Genomic DNA, 12,056 nt, shown 5'->3' on the forward strand with positions numbered 1-12,056 from the left:
AATACTTTCCTCTTCCTTTATATAGTTTTAACAGACATTCAGGGTTCCAGTTCCTCTTAACCTGCTTTCCAGATTTCTTTGGAAATCAAACTTAAAGTTGTGAGAGCACAGCTGACTTGAGTCCAGATTCTGCAGCTTGTAAGCAATCAAAGCTGGTCAGGGCTTGCAGTTGTTCACAGAGTTAAAGAATATGGAAGCCTATTATTTGAGGTACTTTTGCCATCAAAGCTGGGATTCATCTCTCTAGGACTAGTAATGGAAGATTTAATGACATTTCTCTTTTGATATCGCTCTGTGAGATCTGTGGCTCAGCCAGAGTTCCAGTTGTCAGGACTTTCAGTTTGTTTCATTTTTTGTTTTAAAAAGGATTGGTGTATTTTGTTTCTGTTAACTCCTAGTTGAAAACCTTTGCGTGTGCTGGCAGGTAAAGTTAATACTGGTCAATCCTAACATAAGAAAGTAACATGACCTTAAGTGGAGCATTGACAAGTGTATAAAGACAGTATGTAATTTTCTGGTTCTCTTCCTCTCACTCTCATCCTTCATCCAGTTTTAGGTGAAGATGATAACAAGACATGGACTTAAGTGAAGCTAAGGCTTTTTGTCTTGCTAAGTCTTCCTGTAGTTATTGCATTTGAATTTTCTGTATTTGCGTAGACTGTAGTCTCAGCTAGAGTGCTTGACTTGGTGACTATCTGATATTTTAGCAGGAGTTTCTGCTAATTTTTCTCACTTAAGCATTATCCAGAAAACTTTTGTGGGTGAGTGTTTTTCAGGATTTTTCTATTTTTTTGCAGCTTGGACGATTTAAAAATTCTCTTCCACACAGTTGCACCTCCAGTGGTGACCTGTAGAACCATCAGGTATCATGTATATCACATGTATTACTGACTGAGATAAAGTCTGCGCTGTTACGCCCTAGAAGTCCCTTTGGCCACCTTCTCTTTCAGAGCTTGGAATTTGAAATATTTTTGAGTGTTTTGTTTAAATAACTGTTGGAAAAGAGGCTTTATCCTTTTAGCCCTTTCTTAGGCAGAGGGGTCCCCACTAGCTTTTGAACAAGATTCGTCCAAGAAAATTAAGCAACTTAGTAAAAGAAAATAAATAAACCTAGCACATCTTAAATGGTCTGCATTCTAAAGAAAATGTTTTTTATCCACACCACCCACATATATGTTAACGTACAGAAGTAGTCCTAACCTGCCAAAAGAAGAAAATGCACAACACCTTTCAAAGATGCAAATTGACAATTAACAAAACAATAGAGTTCTAGCCTTCCTTTGCTGAGGTGCAAATTGATAATCAGATTGAAATGAAAAACTGGTGGCTTCTGTGTAAGATTTAGCTTGAGATGAAGGCTCCCTGTGGAAGAAGGGGAGGGAAAGGGACAAAGTACTGCAACCAGCTCACAAACAGGAAGAACCTGTGTAAGAAGTACTGGGATATCAAGCTGTACAACATGACATCAAGCTGTACAACTGGGACATCAACTGTATAGTTTCCACTGTGTTAATTGTGACAAGAATAGTAATGAGAAAGGAATGGTAGAATTTAGTTATGTTGTGGAATTACAGAGGGCAGAATCTGTGGGGTAACACCCTCTGTTCTTCCTGTGCATATCCTATGCCCTACAGTGATGTTGATGAGAGATATTGCAAACCCTGTGTGATACTTATTTTCACATACTTTTGGCAGTCTCATCTTCACTTTGCCTATTAAACTTCATCCCTTATGTTTACCCGAATGTTTCGCATACCTCTGAGCTGCTGCAGGTAGCTACCAGTTTATTTTATCCCAGTTTACCTCAGATATCTTTTATCTTTCCAAATATGAGGTTTTACATAATGATTTCTACTTGCATTCGAGAGCAGATAAATAATGAGAACCACCATCATCTTTTCTAAGAGATGGCAAAACAGGCTTTTATACTGTGGGAAACAAAATTAGAGGATGTGAGGAGTTGGAGATTTGCTTGGAAGTTGTAATTTGGATGCAAAGTTTGAAGAAATGGTTGTATATTTTGTTTTGTATTTTCCTACCATCTGACTTGTGTGTGTTCTGTGCTTTTGGCCAGCTCCAATGAAATCAGTGCCTTAAGTCGTGTCCCTTTGTGGCTTGTAGCATTTCTGCTGCTACATACTTACTAATGTTGCTGGGGTTTAATGGGATTTTTGCTTATTTTGATTTTAATTTACCAATGACTGGTTGCCAATGCTATTTATCTAATCTCTCTTGAAAGATCTGCATGTGTATGTTAATTTTAATTTTGTTCTTCTGAATTCTTTTCGCTTGAAGTTTTGTTACTATGGGAGCTGAATTTTACAAGTAGAAGAGTAATTTAAGGATAAGACCTTTTTAATAATCTGAATAATTTGTGGTGTTTGACAAATATATAGATGTATAGTCTGGGATTTTTAAGACTAGAGCATTTGAGACTTTGTTAATTTGAATCCAAGCTGTATGATTAAATGTCCTAGATATCTTGGAAAGTTTCAGCAATAATTATACCATTTTAATGAATTTGTTGCTCTTGAAAATGTTGAGTTGACAGCTGCTTAGGATGAAGTCCTGGATAGCTACAGCACATGATAGGTAGGGGACTGCAGAGCTCTGAGCATGCTGTGTACTACTCAGCTCGCTCTCTCTCAAAAAATGTTGAAGATCACTGTCTAAACGAGCAGCTGAGCCTTATCTTCCTGTCAACAGAGTGACTGAGATTTTATTTTGTGGACAGCTGTTTAGTAGCAGATACTTGACATCTTTCTCTCATTTGTGGTCAGCATATGTCAATGCACTATGTCAGTCCACTGAGTAAGTCAGTCCACTAGGATGATTGTCACAGCCTTTGTCACGTGAGGAGAAATGGAGAAAATCTGGATACTGACACTAGCAGTGACAGTGCTCTTGAGCCTGTATTCAGGGGATGTATTAATCCCTCTTTCAGGTGTCAAGATTTAGCACCTCTTGCATATTTTGATTAGCACTGAATAGGAGATTTTTATCCTTAGTGCTGTAGTGGCTTGTTGCGTTTAGATACCATTTATTATGAACTAGATCCTGACACTGAGTATTATCTGACTTCTCTGAAAGCCAGCCCCTCTTGAGTGAATGTGGTGTTTGACAAGTAAATAATAGCATATGGTGCCCTATGAACGTGTTGTAACCTGCTCCACATAAGTTTTCTTAGGCTTCATGCATGTATTTAAAGAGTTGTATGCAAAGCATGTAAGAATGGAAAAGTTTGTTTATGCATTCAGTGATTTCTTCTTGGGCAAGATTCATGTTGATGTTGTGCTACACAACATTTTATTATCCTGTCTCTGGTACAAAGGGGTATGTAATCTGAAGTTTGGGGAGTGGACTTAGTTTTCAAATAAAAGCCACTAAGGCCAGCACTTTTGTCCCTTTTCATGTCTTGTGAAGCCTGTGTGATTTCTAACACTTTATTTCTTTTTTTTATTATTTTTTTTTTCCCCATGCTATTCATGTTTGCTGCCAGGCAGAGCAAATCAATCTTTTCTAAGTACTCTTTATTCATAAATCTAGATGTATTAAGCACGTTATTATCTAGCCAGTGGTAGTCAGAAACCAAAAAAGGTGGGGGGGAATATCTAGTCAGTATGGCTGAACTGTGGTTGGGATCACAGGGCTTCTTGCTCTGTGCACCTTGTCTCTTGACTGCAGTCATGCTTTTGGTTTTGTTGGTGAGTTGTCTTTTTTTTTCTGTTTTTCAAATAAAGGCTACTTTAGTATTCTGTCTAATTAATGTGCTTTTCAGTGTCTATTTTGTGTGCTTTGAACATTCATTTACCTTAGCTTACATTTCCCCTCTGGTTTTCAATAAATCTTGGTGGACCTTTGTATCCTGCCGTCTTTTCTGCTCTTTTCCCCTAGAGTGTTAATTCCTACCCCCTGAATATCTGTAAAATCAGCATTTTATGTTTTCCCTCCCAAGCAGCTATTGCCATCAGCTGTTATAAAATAATGGCTTTAAATGTGTCCCTTACAGTACATTGACCCCTCTGTCTGATTTATCATTCGTTTCGAGAGATTTGTTCCAGGCTTGAGCTAATTCCTTCCCCCCAGGGTCTCAAGTTAAAAACCACCCTGATACCCGCTTACTTGTTCTTTTGTACCTGGAATATTAATCATATTGCCACCAGCCTCCCTGACACACAGGAGGCATTCCACTATGGTTAACGGTGTACTGAGTGTCTTCCACTGGCTTCTGTTACAACATTCAAGCTTCTTAAACTTATTTCTGAGCTTGTTTCCTATCTTGCTGCTGTTTATATCTTGTGTTTTGCCCTTAATGCCCACTCTTACTTAGTGAAAAAGCAGCGTTTATGTCCCCCAGGTCCTTGCCTATTACTTTCTACTTGTGCTTTGCACAGTTAGAAGGGGGTGTGCTGACAGTCTGGGCAGAAGATATGGCCATTTGCAGTGGAACTTGGGCTCTATCTAACAATATAGGAATATTTGTAGGTTATGGTTTTAGGAGTCTTGGAACTGCTGCTATGTGCAATTAAGAATACTGAAAGATAACCTTATGAGTGCTACAACATGGGTCAGTCACTGGAAAGCCTTGCATCTTGGGTTGTAAGTTTTCTTCTTTTGAATGTATTGGTCTTAGAGTGGCACGTGTTTGGAAGTAACAGGAATAAGATATGGTCACTGGCAAGGCACTTATCGCAGTGATGTGTTCTAAGTTACCTTTTCTAGGCACTATGAAAGCTACGTTGCCTCTCGAAACTTAAAATCGTAAGTATCAACTAGTGTTTTGGAGATAATTTCCATGCCAGGGTGTATTTATTAAAGCCTTGTTTCTTCTTAAAATTGCAGTCACCTCTTTCTAGGAAAAGGACTGAAAAGGTTGCTGTGCAGGAGCCTGTTCCCTCATAGCTGGCACTCATCGATACTATTATTTTCTTGTTGCTACAGTGCAGCCTGGCAAACACGTACAAACTGCTGCTTAAAATATGATTGCAAACATGGTGTACCCACGTACCTCCCTCTCAAGACAATAGGAACTGTCAGTGCTTGCTACTTCTGAAAGGTAACACCCCAGAAAACTAAATGCACCCTGACCTGTTTTGAATTTCAGCCCTCCTGATATTAAAAAAAAAAAAGTTACGTTGACAGCATAAAAATCTTGACACTGAATTGCGTGATTCAGAATTGCTTTGCACAGCTGCTGGAGTGGTTTAGTAACCATTGATCGTACAAATAAAGCGCACGAACATCTATGTATGTGAAGCAAAGAAGCAAAGAATAATGAAATGTATGATCTCTGTTGCTTCTTGTTTGCAAACCTGATGCTGACTAAATTTAGTTGTAATCTACAAGGATCCACAGGCACATTAGCTGACAGAGGTAATATGTAACAACAATATAGACATACACATTTTGGAAGGAAAACATCAAGTCTTTACTCATCACAATATTTATTGAATTACAGACTTGAAGCACTGGGGCTTTAGCATAGCATACAGCTTGCTCTTTGACTCTATCTGGTGTCAGAAGGACATGCTACTTCTGATGTCTGGAGTAAATTTGTCCAAGACCAAAGTATATATTTCTTGGAAATGTTTTTAATTTCTTGCAAGGATCTTGTGTATAATTTATAAGGCAGAAGCAGCTACAAACAGTATGTTGTAGTATGGTTAACAAATGATATTAAGATCTGTGGAAAAGTCATGCTATCACATTTTCAGATCTGCTTGCCAGATTGGGGGCATACATGGGGGTAAGGCACTGCTAGTCATCCCTTTGCACTCATGCCTGGTAACCTTGTTTTTTTATGCCTGAAGTCTCAAATACCTGGAGATATTTGTAATAGGCCAGGGTTTGTTTGTTTTCTTCTTTTGGGTTTTTTTTTTTTTTTGAGTTCTTAGTCTAAAAAAAATAAAATAGATCTAAGATTGATTTATAAATGTTAAGATGAAAACAACGTGCAACTTGATGGTTTTGTTTTACTTTAGGCCTTAAGTAGTACTTATACCAGCTTTCCCCAGAAACAAGAGGGATAGAGACCTAATAAAAATGTAATGCAAGCTGAATTCTGATGTATTGACAGATGTCTAAGAGATGGAGCTTTAAAAGAAGTGCAGATGCAATGGCTTATGTGCTAAAACATCAACAATAGTCTTGTGGTATGTACAGCATTACCACCCATTGCTGTGCAGTAAAGTTGCCAAAGTGGTGGCAGCCACTTAGCTGTATACTGTCTGCCTTTAAGTAGCACTAATACCCTGACTGTCCCGACTTGGGCTAATTTACCTGGTGCTTCCGAGTGCCATATTGTGGAGCATTTTTTGGCTACAGGGCAGATGGACCTGTTTTGGTGTTTGTGTAGCTTTTGAGGGGTTTTGCTGCTTTTTTAAAAAACATATTTGTCAGGGTTTTGTGCCGCTTACTACCAAGGACTCCTCTTTTTCTGGCTCATGGCTAACGGTACCAAGCAGGCAGCATGCTACAAGCAGCATCTTGTACCTTTCCCTGTGGGTTGGGAGGGTCATTGCTGGTGGTGAAGCGTGATTGCTGTGGGTGACAGCCAGTTTCACAGATGACAGCTGCCTTCTGCTCCCTGGTTGGGGATCACTGCATTGAAGCCACAAGGTATGTAATGGTAGTATGGAAATCAGATGCCATTGGTGACAGTGTTGCTGACAAGGAACCAGTATTTCAGCTGTGCTTTAAGGGCCAGTTTTCAGTTGCTGCTAGCAGGAGGGGTGTGATGAGCAGCAGCTGTATGGTGGTGGAACAGCACACACAATATTTCTACCAGAGGAAAATATCCCAATATATTATTATAAGTCCTTCAGACAAAGGGGTCATTTGAGGCTTTGGAGGACAGAGTAGCTGTTTCCTCTCTTCCTCTTTTCTGTGCATTAACTGCTTCTCATTTGATTTGAACTTCTGGGAGCACCCATGGTCAGGCACCTGAGTGACTGGGTTCTCTCCTTCCTCATCACAGTTGCCTGTTTTCTTGACTGGAAACCTCACCCATCACATTTCTGCTTTGAAACTGTTGTCTTCTGGGCAGATGAAGGAGTGCAGCGCTGCCAGCTGGCTTGTGTCCCCTCCTGCCCATCCGTGCCGTTGCAGATACCCTGCAGGGCATGGGGAGAGGTGTGGGTAGTGTGATGCTGAGCCACGCAAGCTCTAAGGTCGTGTGCCTGAAGCAGGACTGGGCTGTGTTGGCCAGAATGGCTCAGGGCAGGCTGCAAGGGACCGTATTTTGGGCCCCACAGTAGCACTGACACCTAATAATTTTGGCATTGTTTGGGACCATGTACATTTATAATTAGTCTTACTGCAGGGTCTGTGCTGCAGAGAGAGAGATTTACAAATAACTTCAAGGGGCGGAAAGTCTACTGGAAAGCTGCAGTATCTGCCTATTTTGGTTAACTGATTCAGCTTTGCGAGGTCATTTAGGGTGGATTGATATGTTCTCATTCTCCGTATGCGCGGCAGCTCAAGGATCCTGCAGATTGCAATAAACGGGGAAAGGGAAGGAGCAGATTGTCCTACCGGAAAGTAAAAGACTCTTTCAGGATTGTGTAGGTTGTGTAATTTGAAGATCAACATTGCTTATGGTGAACAGATGGAGAGGATGATTAGAAGCTACAAGTGCCCTCCTGTGCTATAGGCCCAATGTCAGATAAACTACCTCTACAGAAAATTATCACTTTCTGAAATTCTAGGACAACTGTAGGTTGCATTCTATGAAATTGAGAGAGAAAACTGGTGTGAGGAGGAGGAAAAGATCTAGACTGTTAACTGTGTGAGACTGCAAACTGCCTCTCAGGAAGCTCAGATTCAAGGTGGGTTTAGTGTCTGTGAGTGCTTAGCATTGTTTTTGTGGAACCGTGCAAGAGGAAATTCCCACTATTTCAGTCCTGGAGTGCACTGTAGCTATCATTAGTACAAACCAGGGTGATTTTTCCCTCTGTGAGAGCACGCTAACTTGCCTCATGGGGTCTAACAGTGCAGTATTTATTGTACACCAGAGCACACATACTAAAACCTGACTAAATGATACATTTTGTCACATGGCTGTAACAAAATGTGTCTGAGAACTTCTGGTTGAGAGCAGTAGACCAGTGCATGTAATACTGCAACGTAGTGTGTGGTATTTAAGGTTGGTTGTTTGAATGGCAGTGTTGTAAAGCAATGAACAGTGATTGTGGAATAAATGGTGGGTATGCATTGAGTTTACACATCTTCTTCCAGCTGGGAATGAAACATCTTCCTCTGGGCTTAGCTGGCAAAACTACCTGTGTCACAAAGATCCTGGTTAGAGTCAATACTGTGATAACTGGGAGGGCGTACAATGGCAGGCTGGAAAATCCAGTAACTGGGTAAGTAAGCACTAGTGTCTGACCAGTGCTTTGCAGGCAAAACAGTCAGTGTCAGAGCAAGAAGGCACAGCAGAGTGTTTTAATGGAGCTCTTTCTGCTAATTCTTTAGGTACCACGATGAAAGTTCTGCTCAGTAAATAGAAAAAAATAGCTGAAATTAGGAAAGGGGGTTTAAAAAAAAAAGTGTATTTTCTCATGGTTACACCAAACTGAACTACAGCATGTAAGAAGGAAGAATTTGATCATACTCATGATTAAATCAGTGGGAGTTATGCCAACTGAGCTAGGAGAGAAGATGGCCAAGCCATTCACCTACCTCTCCAGCACCAATGGAAAGCAGTCCTTTCTCCAGCCCCAGGAGCAGAAGTCCTTCTGGGCACCCCTCAGCAGCTTAATGAGCCATGTGTTGCACAGGGCCAAAAGTAATGTCTGCTCTGACTCTGCCTTCTTAAAACGCCAAGGTGTGGTCATCTCTGCAGGATCTTCTTAACAGGAGAACCTCTGTTCAGGCTCCAGATATTTGTGGACTTGTGCTCTGATCCACAAATGGCTCATACATGGTAGGTGCTATTTAAAATGTTTTTTATCAGTGGGCAAGAAGCTGGAAGTGTTCCATGTACTTAAAAGTAAATGAACGTTTTAACTGCTGGTACCCCTGAAAAGTTTATTCTTGATGGTGATAAATATAATGGTGAGAATATGCTACCAAAGGAGAAAATGGCCAGAATGTGGCTGCATATTGTTCTGCTTTTTCAGTATGTGTGTTCATATGTGTGTAAACATACCTTACAGAATCAGAATTTGCAGCAATATGGAAGATGTTACCGACACGTGTATGTAATGTGTATTACACGCAGAAACTGTTTGTTAAATGAACGCAAAGATTGTGAAGTCAGGCACTCGAAGCATATGAAATGCCAGAATTAGATTTGTCTGCACAACCTTAATTCAGCCCTTTTGTGCATATGCGCATTATGATACTATCTTTAATTACATGATCACATATCAGACCACTGAAATGATGGTACTGACATAATGAGAAGATATTCAATATTTTTTTTTAATCCTTATTGTTTGTGTGGCCCTGTGGCAGGCATATTCTGCACACTTTCAAACCCTCTCTTAAATACTGCAGGTCCATAATATTATTGGTATAATAAATACATGTGAAAATCAAAAGTTTCCTATGGACTTCTCTGCGATGTTCATTACTGCTGCATCTGCATCGTAAAGATGTTAATTGATTCTTAACAACATCCATCTTGTTGGGATTGTATCCATTTTACAGATAAGAGAAAAAGTTTATGAAGGGGAAGAAAACATTCCAATTCACCAAAATCCTACTTATGTAGTTAACAGTCAACCTAAATCCTGAAGGCAATCCAGTTTATTTAAGTCATTTAATTCTGTATATTTATTTGTCTGGGAAGTTTTTTGGATCACCAGAAAGTGTTTGAACCCACATATCCCAGAGAAGTGCCCTTGCCACCAGGCTTGGGAGAACCCTGAGGAAAAACACTTTCTACCCTTCTGAAGTGAAGCTACTGTGCATGCAGGAGACAACAACCACATGTCAAGTCAGGCACCAAGTTGACTTAGGAGTACGCTAGTAGAGGGGCTGGGCTTTCGGTGAAGTGGTTGATCACAGGTAGATACAGTTAGCCTTTTTGTTTAGTTTTTCCGTTATGGTAACTGAAGAGAAGGTATCCAGCTTAAGCAGCAAGGCTGCTCTCTGAAGGCCTCTGTTCAGTTAGTAGAGAGAGGGAAATGCAGACTTTTGTTTGGCTAGACTTCTCCCTGCAAGTCTTCAGAGGTACCCCTCTGAAGTCAGATCTGACTTTTTGAAGTGTTGTATTCACTTTATTATAACTGTTTGCATCTTTTAAATATAGCATCAGTTAACTGCAAAATATGGCATCCACAAGTATATGTTCAGGTGTACCAGGTCGGGAAATGGGGCATGTACAACTAAGGGCTTCCTGTAGCGACTTTGGATTCCCGCAAAACTGTTCTTCTTTTGGCTTGCAAATGTGAGGCCTTCAAATCTCATGTTGCAGTATCTAAAATGAAACAGCTAATGGTCCAGCAGGCAACTTTGTCTTTAAGTATGCAACTCATGTTCATTCCCAGAGCTGGCTCTTCTTGGGTGATATCCTTCTAGAAAAAAAATTGGAATGTGATCATGTAATTAGAGAGTATCGCAATGCATATGCACAAACACTGAATCTTAGCTCATTCATTCAATGGCTAAATTGGGAATGATTGTACAATCTTAATTACAAAATACTATACTTAAGTATAGTATTTTGTTGAATGCTCACTTTTATTCGGCCTGTTTTAACCAGAGTTTTATAATGTAAAGCTGAAAAATAAGGTTATCCTGTAGAGCACCAATGCCTTTTCCCTCTCACTTAGGTCATCAGAGAGCTGTCATTTACAGATACTCAGTAGAGAGCACTGCCACCTAAGCTGGTGGAGTAATTGCTGGTAATAGGCTATTAGTGGTGCAGGCACAGTCCATTAAGAGGTGTTTCAGCTAAGTAGTTGAGAACAGCAACAGATGGGTTGAGTCAGTCAGAAGTCCAGCAGTTACTTGGTTGTTGGAGTAATGTCCTCTGGTAGTGCTGATGTATTCCGTGGGGCATTCTGACTTATTTTTGTCTTTCTCATTTTCACTTGTGCTTCTTGCTCTCTCTTCCCCCCCCCCCCCCCCCCCCCCCCTTTTAATCAGCGCTGCTTTTCTGTGCTTTAGCTCTTTACATTGAATCAGGTTGCTTAATCAGTCTTTACAGTTTGGAAGCAGAGAAGCATGAGGTTTCACAGTCTTTGTAGTGCTTTCCATTGTGACACCTGGGAGTTTTCTGATGGCTCAGAAGAGCTGCTGGAGGAGAAGCTTGTGAAGCCTTTAGGGTGAAGCAGGTTTGCACAATAGGGCTGGCACACAGGAGCTTTGTAGGATGGAGCATGCCTCACATGCCAGGCCATTCAGTATGTTATGCTGATTTTCATCAGGTCTCTCCTGCATATGTGCTAACTAAGAGCTCCTTCATCCCCTGACTTGATGTTCAGGTGGGTGGTAGCAAAACGCAAGTCACAACAGTCCCATTCCCCCAGGTACATTTCAAGATCATCCAAGAATGGCTTAAGCTATGTCAGTTGACAGCCATGGTGACCAAAGAAAAGATGTGTGTCGCAGGTCACAAGTGGTAATGCATTTAGCCTCAACAGTTCAGTTTCTCAATTTTTATACTCGCTGGTTTTGGTGGAGTCAGCTTCTGCATTTATTTTCTTATATGTATATATGCATATATTGTATTAGGCCAGCCACAATTAAGAATGTGGCATTTCTGATGGTGAAGTTTTGACCAGTAGTGGTGTGCTTCCTGCCGATACTTACAGTAAATATCTGGGGAGAAATGCAAAGCATGTAACAGAGGATTTATGGTGTTGGTTGGTGAAAATTATGCTCTCTGAAGAGGACTATTACAGAGATTTAGTGCATTACTCAAAATTTAATTTTTCCTTTTACTATGGGGTTGCTTCTTGTGCTGACTGGTTGCATGTGCAGCAGTTGCTAAAGGAATTCTGCTTTGCATTCAAGGAAGCAGAATTTCAGCTATGACAATTTTTTCAGATGCAACCATGAAGTAAGTAACGTCATCAGCAGTATCAATTTTCAAAAAAAAAAAAAAA

General features: G+C 40.4%; 1 protein-coding gene across 12 annotated transcripts in view; it reads left to right on the forward strand.

Annotated features, from left to right (window-relative positions):
* SOX5 (SRY-box transcription factor 5) overlaps positions 1-12,056 on the forward strand; it is a 651,142-nt gene that overhangs the window by 140,039 nt on the left and 499,047 nt on the right. For 5 of the 12 annotated variants that reach the window (XM_065683877.1, XM_065683944.1, XM_065683935.1 and 2 more), the window contains one exon: positions 4,942-5,056. The exons of the other annotated variants lie outside the window; for them this stretch is intronic. The gene's annotated coding sequence lies outside the window, so the exon portion shown is untranslated. The remainder of the gene's footprint in view (positions 1-4,941; positions 5,057-12,056) is intronic. 12 annotated transcript variants of the gene reach the window in all.

Source organism: Lathamus discolor, chromosome 1, assembly GCF_037157495.1.
Source record: "Lathamus discolor isolate bLatDis1 chromosome 1, bLatDis1.hap1, whole genome shotgun sequence".
Classification (NCBI taxonomy): domain Eukaryota; kingdom Metazoa; phylum Chordata; class Aves; order Psittaciformes; family Psittacidae; genus Lathamus; species Lathamus discolor.